The 11,500-nt window shown below is 47.3% G+C and overlaps 1 long non-coding RNA gene across 1 annotated transcript in view; it reads left to right on the top strand.

Moving 5' to 3' along the window:
- Positions 1–968: 968 nt before the first annotated feature.
- The window catches only part of LOC144767318 (uncharacterized), a 60,821-nt gene continuing 50,289 nt past the window's right edge, over positions 969–11,500 (top strand). Inside the window, exons 1-3 of the long non-coding RNA XR_013598145.1 lie at positions 969–1,031; positions 6,985–7,037; positions 7,139–7,200. This is a non-coding gene — a long non-coding RNA (uncharacterized LOC144767318). The remainder of the gene's footprint in view (positions 1,032–6,984; positions 7,038–7,138; positions 7,201–11,500) is intronic.

Below are 11,500 nucleotides of genomic sequence, written 5' to 3'. Positions count from 1 at the left end.
ACACTCTTCGGCGGCCGTGTCGGGCCGCTGTGATGCCGGGGCTGTGATTGTGGGGTATCAGGACTTACTTCTTACCAATTATCTTAAGGTCTCCTACAATGGCTTGCACAGGAACAGAGATGCTAAGTCACAAAACCCTCTCAGAAATGTTCCGGAGGTCAACTTGTACTGAGCCTCTAAACCATTCCCTTGGGGGAAGGGGGAATTGGATAAAATAACAAACAAGAAGAGACTGGTCCTGAGCTGCTCTTCTGGTTCTTAATCGTCTTCGACTTTCATTGGTCGTTTTTTGAACCTATGGAAAGAATACACTTGTAATCTACTCTATTCCTTCTCTTATCTTTCTTAGTTATACTGTCTTGTAAACTATGACCACCTACCCGGAACTCTCAAGAACTGCACCTCTCTTCTGCTTCTGTCTTTTATTTCTAGTTAACTTCTTGCCTAATTAGTTGTACCTGTAACCATAAGATATCTATTATTTCTTGTGTTCTTGTCTCTACCATTTATATATGTTTCTCTATTTAATGTTCACTTACTTCACTAATTAGATACTTTCTATTCTGTTCATCCTTTCCTTCATGCTGAGGATTCTTATTTGTGTCTTGAAAATTAAAGGCTCCTTCTTCTGGAAATACACAACTACATTAATCTTCTGCCAATCTTATTATTATTATCTATTTAACTCTAAGGTATCTACACTTACTCTCTGAAACAGCTTGTTTATCTTCTCTTCTATTTGTCGTTATTTCTCTTTCTTCTCTGTATAATGTTTTTAATTTCTAATTTCTCTTTTCTTGCTCCTTAGATAATCGTATGCTATGACTGAACTTCGAGGAAACCAATTACTCAACCTCGCGGGTAAGTATTATCATTTTATACATTCCAATGTCTTATCGATACAATGCTCAATATCCTAAGTCACTTAGCTCATTGCTTCTTATGCTGTTGTGTTCTTCTAGGTTCTCGCGATCATCCACCACTTTCTACTGCAGAGGCAGTGGCGTAGTCTGTAGTTGGTGTTTTCTCCGGTAAGTATTTTCTTCAAGAATTTCTTGGAATTATTTCCACTACCTCTAAGGTGCGTTCTCTCGAAATACCTAATTCTATCCTACTACACACTTCAGAACTAAACTATGATATCTCCTGACTGAATATACTCGAGAAGTGGGAATTGCTGCTTGTTCGGACAAAATCTCAGGTGAAGTGCGCACTTCTCACAGCGCTTGCGCTTTAACTGGACCATCGAGTATCTGCGAGCAGAAAGACTAGACCGCTGCCTGATGTTCGACATCGGCGGCAATCTTGGAACGCCAATGTCGAACTAATGCAGTACAGGAATTCTTCTTTGGTTGTACTTCACTAGTTCTGCACCTCCCCGGGCGCGTCAAAGCTAGGATTTGAGTTGGGGGCCTGACAGTACCCCCCAACAAGGGAGGTCCTGCCGTTCTTGGTTTTGTAAGAAATCGCTGATGAAAGGACCTTACTAATCTTGGGGCATGAACATCAGTATCTAGTTCCCAAGATCTTTCTTCGGGACCGTAACCTTTCCAGTCTATTAGATAGTACAGTTTTCCTTTTGATTTCTTGGAATCTAGAATCTCTTTGACTTCAAACTCCGTGCTGTTTTCCAATTGAATTGGTTTTGGGGGTATGATTTTTCGCAAATTTGCAGGTGTCTTCTTCAACAAGGAAACATGGAAGACTGGATGAATTCTCAGTTTGTCAGGTAGTTTTAATCGATAAGTGACTTCAGACATCTTTTCCTCAATTTGATACGGTCCAATAAACCTAGTTTGGAATTTCTTATTACTTTTTAACCTAAGGTTTTTTGTGCTTAACCAAACATGATCTCCTTTTTCTAAGGCAGGTCCCTGACGTCTTTTCCTATCTGCGTAGTCTTTATACTTTCTTTTTGCCAGATCTAGATTCTTAATCGCACTTTGATGTACTTGTTCTAGATGTGAGACTACCTCCTTGACTGCTGGGACTGTCTGATCTATTTGTTTTATTGTTAGATTAGGATGTCTTCCATAATTCATATAAAATGGGGAAAACCCAGTAGAAACATTCTTGGCATTATTGTGAGCAAACTCTGCGGCCCACAGATAATCTGACCAATATCCATCTTGCTTCAGAAGAAATAGCCTCAGATACTGTTCTAACTCCTGGTTTACCCTCTCCGTCTGCCCATCTGTTTCTGGGTGGTAACTGGTGGAGAATCTAACCTCTGTATCTAACCTTTCCATAAAGGCTTTCCAGAAACAAGATATACATTGGGATCCTTTGTCTGAAATAACTACCTTAGGGATTCCATGTATCTTGACTATTTGTGTGCTGAAAATTACTGCTAATTCTTTAGCAGTGGGAACACCCTTCAGTGCTGTGAAATGAGCCATCTTAGACAGAGTGTCCACTACTACTAAATGGTGTTGTAACCCTGACTAAGTGGTAAATGTAAATGTAAATGTATTGCAATTTATATAGCGCACGTATCACCCGAAGGCATCAAGGCGCTTGCCTTGGGAACCCGTCCTGGTATTCCCCTGTGAGATAACCCCAGCAGGGTATCCACAAGGTGAAAGCCAGGCATCCCGCCGCGAGGGGCCGTAGTGGAGATTAAGCAAGCTATTGCCCAGAGTCGCAGAGTGTGAACCCGTGAGTTGAGTAGGCACCGGAACGAGAATTATCGAGTCCGTGGAATTTTTGAGCCCAAGACCCGCCAAGGCGGGGAATTGAACCCTGGTCCAGGACCGATCTCAGCTTCCGGGTCTGCTGCCTCTAACCCCTGAGCCACACTTCTGGTAAATGTACAATGAGATCTAAGGTTACTGTGTGCCAGGGATAAGGTGGTGTGGGTAGTGGTTGGAGTAACCCTTTCTTAGCCTGCCGTTCTGATTTTCCCTGAGCGCAAATTTCACAGGACTTAACGTATTGTTCTGTATCCGTGTTCATATGTGGCCACCAGTAATGTCTCTTGATGATGTCTTCAGTTTTTGCTTCTCCTTTGTGTCCTGCTAACACCCCATCATGACATTCATGCATAGCTTGTTGTTGTAACTTCTTGGTAGGTAGATATAAGGCTTCTTGTACATAGGGTAAATCATGGATGATTTTTCTTCCTGTTCCTTCTTTTGCCCATTTTTGCATGTCCTCCGGACTCATGACTTCAGCCACATGTTTTTCTAAGCTAATGGAACTCGTAAAACCAATGATTCTTGCACCAGGAATTATTGTTTGCTCTCCCCTGCTGATCTTTTTGTTTTGTGTGTCAATTCTGGATAACGCATCAGCTTTTCCATTTTTGTGTCGATAGGTGATTACGAAATCGTAGTCCGCAAAGTACAAAGACCCCCTCAGCTGTCTCGGTGTGAGTGTCCTGGCTGTTTTTAGGAACTTTAGATTACGATGATCAGTGAACACCGTTACTTGGTGCTGGGCTCCCATAAGATGATGTCGCCACTCTTTGAATGCGTCTTTAATTGCCAACAATTCTTTCTCCGTAATTGTGTAATTAATTTCAGCTGGATTCAATTTCCTTGATCGATAAACCACAGGATGTAGTTGGCCGGTCATCTTATTCCGTTGGGATAAAACTCCCCCGACAGCCTGATCCGAGGCATCAGTCTCCACATAAAATGGTTCCGAAGGATCAGCATGTTGGAGGATTGGTGCTGTGGTGAAGTCTTTTTTTAAAGACTTAAAGGCCTCTTCAGACTACTCTGACCATTCGAAATGAATTCCTTTCTTTAGCAGTCGTGTGAGAAGAAGGATTTTCCGTGAGAACTCACTAATGAATCTTCGATAAAAGTTTGCGAATCCTATGAAACTTTGAACCTCCTTCACACTAGTAGGGGACTTCCAATTTACCACTGCTTCAATTTTCCGTTCATCCATAAGTATACCAGTTGGAGAGAGGACAAATCCTAAGAACTCCACTTGAGTAACGTTGAAGGCACATTTTTCTAATTTCACAAACAGTCAATTTTCTCTTAGTTTCTGTAGGATTCCTCTGACTTGCTCTTGATGTTTACTCTGATCTGAAGAATAGATTAGGATGTCATCAATGTACACAATTGCACATTAGTCAATAAAATCCTTCAAAACATCATTGATGAAGTGCTGGGAAGCAGCGGGGGCGTTACATAGACCATAAGGCATGACTTGGTACTCATATAACCCAAACCTCGTTCTGAATGCTGTTTTCCGCTCGTCACCTTCGCGCATCCGTACCAGATGGTAGGCCCCCCTTAAATCCAACTTGGAGTAAATTTGCGCCCCTTTCACTTGATCCAGAAGGACTGATATGAGAGGTAAGGGGTATCGATTCTTTTTGGTGATTTTGTTGATGGCTCGGTAGTCTATGCAAGTTCTCAAGTCCCCTTCCTTCTTGGGTACAAAAAATAGAGGAGAGGGATTGCGAAGGCCTAATGAAACCATTGGCTAAGTATTTATCCAGATACTCCTTTAGATGATGGTGCACTTTTTTTGTTAACGCGTACACTCGACTGCACGGTAAATTTGAACCTGGTTCTATGTCAATCTTACAGTTGTACACACGATGAGGGGGAAGTTGCTCAGCTTCTTTCTCATTGAACACATCTTCAAATGACTTCTACTCATCGGGTATTTCTTGTGCATTAATGACGCACACCGAAGCTTCTGCCGAATACAAAGAATGCGCGGGATTATGTTCTCAAATCTTTTCCTTATCTCCAAAACAATTCTCTTGACAATAATCGGAATCCATCATAATTGTTCTAGCGCTCCAATTAATGTTGGATTGTGTTCGGTAAGCCAGGGAAGCCCCAGTATCAGCTGGAATTGGGGGGCATCTATTAAATTGAATTGAATCTTTTCCTCGTGCCCATCGTTAGAGATGAGCTGTATTAATTCCGTATGACTCACGATGGGTCCGGAAGAGAGATTTATCCCATCTACGGCTCGAACTGGTTCACTTTTAGTTTTCTTTATCGCTTGTATTCCCATCTTATCTGCAAATTTCAAGTCACATAAGTTTCCTGTGGCCCCTGAGTCTATCATCACAGAAACTTCTGTCAAGGTGACGTGCCTGAACTTAATTACCATAGACAGAATAAGATGAGGGGCCGATGATTATAAGGTGTTAGCCACCTGGTATTCCCCTGGAGTTGCCTTTTGATTAGTACCCACCTGTTCAACAGGTGGTGCATCTAGTTTTCCTTCGGCTTGAAAATGGTTTTCGGTTTCTTCTGACAATTTCTAACAAAATGCCCTCCAGAGCCACAGTACATGCACAAATTGCTCGCCCTTCTCTTCTCTTTTTCTTCTTTTGACAAAGCACCTCTCACGGTTTCAATTTGCATAGATTCCGCCCCTTGTGGTCCATCGGTATTTCTGTTACTGTCGGTTCGAACTCGATCGAATCTTGGAACCACAGATCGGAAATCTTTTCTCTTTTCTCCTTTTCTTTCTCCTTGACGAAAATCGATCTCCAAAACTAAGTCCACTACTGCTGAAATCTCCGTTGGTCTATTCGGTATTTGAGCTAACACATCCTTAAGCTCATCTCTTAAACCGCGATAAAACACTGCTGCTCTCTTGCTCTCGGGCCAGTCCGTTTCTACCACAAACTTGTTAAACTGCGCCAAGTAACCCACTAAATCTCGGTTTCCCTGGCGCAAGTTGAGTAGTTCATTATCCACTGCTTGAGAGATTCTTCTTCTATCAAATATCCAAAGAAATTCTTGTTTAAACTCTTCATAATTTTGCAACAAAGGATCATCTCTAGCAACCAGGGGCATTGACCACAACGCTGCATTTCCACTCAAATACGACAATACAAAAGCCACTCTGGATTGCGCATCAGGGAAAATTCAAGGGCGGCACATGAAATGTAATGAACATTGTGTAATGAATATTTGCGCCTTCTGCGCATCTCCACTGAAGCACTCTGGGGGAGCTAAGGGAATCACTGGGGACAAGGAGTGAATTAGTTGTGTGGTAATTTTATTTGTATCTTCCAATGTAGAATCTAAGGAATCTCATCCTGAGCCAAATGGTTGCCTAAGTCGCTGTGCTAATTCTGCGGTTTCTTTTCTTGAATTTATTACTTCTTGCCTAAGATTCTGGTTTTCTTCCCTGACTGCTACCAGTTCTTTTTGTATTGTATCTAGTACTGCCCCTAACGTCTGTAAGTTTATTCCCTCCGCCATCTCTGTTCGGGTGCTGAGTGCAACGTGGGCACTTCACTCTGTCAGGACTTACTTCTTACCAATTATCTTAAGGTCTCCTACAATGGCTTGCACAGGAACATGGATGCTAAGTCCCAAAACCCTCTCAGGAATGTTCCGGAGGTCAAGTTGTGCTGAGCCTCTAAACCATTCCTTTGGGGAAGGGGGAATTGGATAAAATAACAAACAAGAAGAGACTGGTCCTGAGCTGCTCCTCTGGTTCTTAATAGTCTTCGACTTTCATTGGTCGTTTTTTGAACCTATGGAAAGAATACACTTGTAATCTACTCTATTCCTTCTCTTATCTTTCTTAGTTATACTATCTTGTAAACTATGACCATCTACCCGGAACTCTCAAGAACTGTGCCTCTCTTCTGCTTCTGTCTTTTATTTCTAGTTAACTTCTTGCCTAATTAGTTGTACCTGTAACCATAAGATATCTATTATTTCTTGTGTTCTTGTCTCTACCATTTATATATGTTTCTCTATTTAATGTTCACTTACTTCACTAATTAGATATTTTCTTTTCTGTTCATCCTTTCCTTCATCCTGAGGATTCTTATTTGTGTTTTGAAAATTAAATGCTCCTTCTTCTGGAAATACACAACTACATTAATCTTCTCCCAATCTTATTATTATTATCTATTTAACTCTAAGTTTACTACACTTACTCTCTGAAACAGCTTGTTTATCTTCTCTTCTATTTGTCGTTATTTCTCTATCTTCTCAAATAATGTTTTTAATTTCTAATTCCTCTTTTCTTGCTCCTTAGATAATCGTATGCTATGACTGAACTTCGAGGAAACCAATTACTCAACCTCGCTGGTAAGTATTATCGTTTTATACATTCCAATGTCTTATCGATACAATGCTCAATATTCTAAGTCACTTAGCTCATTGCTTCTTATGCTGTTGTGTTCTTCTAGGTTCTCGCGATCATCCACCACGTTCTATTGCAGAGGCAGTGGCGTAGTCTGCTTTTTCTCCGGTAAGTATTTTCTTGAAGAATTTCTTGGAAATATTTCCGCTACCTCTAAGGTTCGTTCTCTCGAAATACCTAATTCTATACTACTACACACTCTTCAGAACTAAACTATGATATCTCCTGGCTGAATATACTCGAGAAGTCGGAATTGCTGCTTGTTCGGGCAAAATCTCAGGTGAAGTGCGCACTTCTCACAGCGCTCGCGCTTCAACTGGACCATTGAGTATCTGCGAGCAGAAAGACTAGACCGCAGCCTGATGTTCAACATCGGCGGCCATCTTGGAACGTCGATGTCAAACTAATGCAGTCCAGGAATTCTTCTTTGGTTGTTCTTCACTAGTTCTGCACCTCCCCGGGCGCGTCAAAGCTAGGATTTGAGTTAGGGGCCTGACAGGGGGGCAGCGGATCTAAGCGCTGCGGGTGGGCCGATCTGGCCGATCTTGCAGCCCAAACTTGTCCTGCTGCCTGTGTGGGGCCCGCCGGACCTCCGTATGCATCCCCCTCATCTGACCAGCTGTGGCTGTTGCGCCCCGCGCCATTTCGGGGTGCAAGGTGTTGGAAGCGCTGGGGGCTCGCAGCGGCGATGGGGAGACCACCAGTGTCATTCGGATCTCTCACACACTAGAGGCGTGTAGCTGAGGACGGCAGGCCATGCAGTGAGGTGGGCCACCCCCCCTTTTTTACCCACCCGATACCAGAGAGGGAGAGTGCCCGGCTCTAGAGATCCGTCGGGTCCCCTGGCCTGCCTGGACCTGCAAACTGGAGGGTCCCCCTCTTTCCCCCCATTGACTGCGGGCTCAGTGGGGGGCTGAGACTTGGCGAGGGGCAGATCGGCTGCTGTGTCGGGTAGCGCATGAGTGTGCCTGCCCCCGTCTTCCTGCCTGGAGGCCCTGGATCTTGTGGTTGGGGCCTGTGGAGGGGCCCTGGGGTCTTGGGCCCATTGAGATCGCCTCGAGGGCCACCACGGTCTTGACGGGGAGTGTTACCCCGCTGAACGGACGCCTCCCTCCATCGTGGGGGGGTGGAAGGGGGATCGGCCGCCAAACCGGGTGGCGGGGCCACGGCATAGGCGCTGCTGCGTACCACCCCCTCCCCTCCCAATCGAACACCTCCACCTGCCTCTTTGGAGCCATGGGCAAGAACCGCACCGCTCAGGCCGCTGCCCCCTTAACCCAAACGACAATGGACCAATTCACCAAGCCAGATCGCGACCCAGCGGTTGGGTCTACGGCTGCGCCTGGGGCGGCCGGAGGTGACCTCCCCACTATCTTGCAGGCGATTAGTGCATCACAGGCCTCGGTGGAAAACAAGATTGGCGAAGTGAGAGTTGATGTGGCACTGATCCAGCAAGACCTCCGTAACGACACGGCCCGTATTACAGAGGCGGAATCCTGTCTTTCCACGGTGGAGGATGACACGGGCACTGTTAAATCCCAGGTGGCCCGTCTGCAGGCACAAACAGCGGAGTTACATTGCAGGGCAGAGGACGCAGAAAATAGGGCCCGGAGAAACAACCTGCGCCTCCTAGGTTTTCCGGAGGGGGTGGAGAGGCATGGTTCCGGTCCTGGGTTCCCAAAGAGAAGCTCTCCCCCTGGTTCGCCGTGGAGCGAGCCCACCGCTCCCTTGCTCCTCAGTCCCCTCCTGGAGCTCCCGCTCGCCCCATTATTCTTCGACTCTTCAACTTCCGGGACAGGGATACGATTCTGGAGGCCACCAGGGTGCAAGGTCCAGTGCACTTCCAAAATTCTAAAATCATGGTCTTCCCGGATTACTCTAGAGAGGTGCAGTCACAACGCCAGTCTTACGACGAGGTCAAGCAGAAACTCAGGGCTATGGGTCTCAGATAGGGGCTCCTCTTCCCAGTCTGCCTTAAGGTGTTTTTTCAGGATAAAACCTTTTTTTATACTCCACAGGCGGCTTGGACCTGGCTTATGGAGAAGCGGCCCCTCCTACCTGGTGCGGTCTCCCCCCTACCCCGAATACGATGGCCCGGCCCGGCCGGGAGATGCCCAAGGCGCAGCGGCGCCGCACTGGATCCAGACAGCGGGGCAATCGCCTGGGGGGAGCTCTCGGTCGCCAGGGGAACAATCCCGGCACTCCCCAATTCAGACCTTAAGCCAGAGGGCCCCCTCCCCCACTCTGGGATCCTCCCTTATCAACATAGGTAGTGCTCCGCAATCAGACGTTACCCGGCGGAGGACCATGTGGGACTCGGATCTATCTGGAAGTCCCGTGATCCGGGGCTCTGGTGGGGAGGAGGGGGTGTGATCAGTGTTCCAAGCTGTGTGCCTGTACTCCACCCTTCCAAACCTGTACTGGCGAAACCTAGCTCTGGCCCCGTGAAGGGGGCTCTCCCTTGGCTCCGTTGGAAGAACCGGCCATGGTTTGCCTTCTCACTGCCAGCCTAGATTCGAACCTTTTTGTGACTTTTGGTTATCTGCTCCATGTTTATCTATTGTGGGCATGCATCCGTATACATGGAGGGGGGTCCGATTCAGCTATGCTCCTGACTGATTGTTTGCTAACCGTTTTAGAATAGCGAATCACCTTTCTGTGGTGTAGTTAGGGTTTTGGGCGACAGATGCTTCCACTTCAGAAGTGTAGGTTGGCGGGAGTTGGGGGTGGGCGGGGGACCGTTGTTCCTCGACAGTTTGTTTTGTTTAGCCGCCTACGGGCCGCTGGTTGCATTTCTTCTTGGTACCTATGCATCTTTGACTGATTCACAGTTGACACACAGATTACATCTTCTCTCACTTTGTTATTTTTGGCCGCCTACGGGCCGCCATCGGGGGCTTCTGTAGTTAGTTGAGTTCCCTCCTTGCTTGGTTTCCAAAGTTGATGTGCAGCTCGCCACTTTCCATGGCCCCGTTTCTGAGCTCTGGTTCGGGTGGGCGTTTCCCTCGGGGTGGGTAGGGTCCCAGGTAGTTATCCGCCTCTCCACAGTCCATTCCCTTAGATGACCTACACTCTCACTAGACCTATCCACATCCTTTCCTGGAATGTCAATGGCCTCTTGGACCGAATTAAGCGCACGGCTGTCCTCCGCGCTGCTCACCACCACGCGCCTGACATTCTCTTTCTCCAAGAGACGCACCTCCTGGGTGCACAATGCAACTTCCTCGCTCGCTATGGCTTTGACAAGTTCTGGCACTCTGGGTTTACACGGGGCTCCCGGGGGGTGGCTATTTTAATTAGGAAAGGGCTACCCTTTACCCTAACTACAGCTGAATCTGATGCACAAGGCCGCTACGTGGCTGTTACGGGTACCATTGAGGGGCGCCTCTTGAGCCTCCTCTGTCTTTACATTCCCCCCCACTTCTGCCTCCAACACTTCGTCACCTTACATAAGTGATCTCCTCTCTCCCGCAGGGTCTTATGGTGGTGGGAGGGGACTTTAACGCCGTTATACAGCCCCTAAGGGATGTGACGGGGACCCCATCAGCAGCCCGTGGTGCCTCTGCGAAGATCCTCTCTAGCTGGTCATCAGCCCTTGGTCTTTGTGACGTGTGGCGGGTTTGGAACCCCCGTGGGGAACAATACACCCACAAGTCAGCAGCCCATCTTACTCACTCCCAAATCGACCTTCTTCTGATGCTGGCCACAGAATGCCAGCTAGTTTCTGGGCCGCGATACTGCCTAGGAGGATCTCGGACCACTCTCCCGTCTCTCTTTGTCTCGGATTCCCTCCGACGGGCCCGAGAACGACTTGGCGGCTAAATGCCTGGTTCTTGCAGGACTCTGCGATGGTGGAGTCACTTGGTCAGGAGTTGCGTAGTTTTTTCCCATCAATACGGGCTCGGTTCCCTCGCCGGGGACGCTGTGGGAAACGAGCAAGGCCGTTATTCGGGGGGTGGCCAGGGGACTGGTCCATACGAAACGATTGGAGCAGACGGTCCAACTTGTCCAGCTGGAATCCCAGGCTGCGCAGCTTGAAGCAGCTCAACTCATTAATGACGCGAGGGATGCCTCCCGGCAACTTGTCGTGGTACGCAAAGAGATCCGTCGGATCTCGTTGGAATCTGCTAAGATGCTTTGGCATTCGTCGGTGGCCCGTATTTATGGGTGGGGTGACAAGAATGGCAAGCTCCTCCACAACCTTGTGTCCTATTCCAAAGTTAACCGTATTATTCCGGAGATGGGTTCGGACACCGGGGACCTCCAAGTGACGTCCTTGGCCATGGCACAAACCTTTGCTGCTTATTACGCGTCCCTCTACACCGCTCGTTCTCCAGGCCCTTCGCTGGCTGCCTTGTTGGACGGGACTGGTGCCCGACTGCCGTGTCTCTCTCAAGAAGCTGCAGAA

Source organism: Lissotriton helveticus, chromosome 7 (assembly GCF_964261635.1).
Source record: "Lissotriton helveticus chromosome 7, aLisHel1.1, whole genome shotgun sequence".
In the NCBI taxonomy this organism is placed as follows: domain Eukaryota; kingdom Metazoa; phylum Chordata; class Amphibia; order Caudata; family Salamandridae; genus Lissotriton; species Lissotriton helveticus.
Note: the sequence above shows the minus strand (reverse complement) of the source record. Positions and strands in the feature narration are given on the sequence as shown.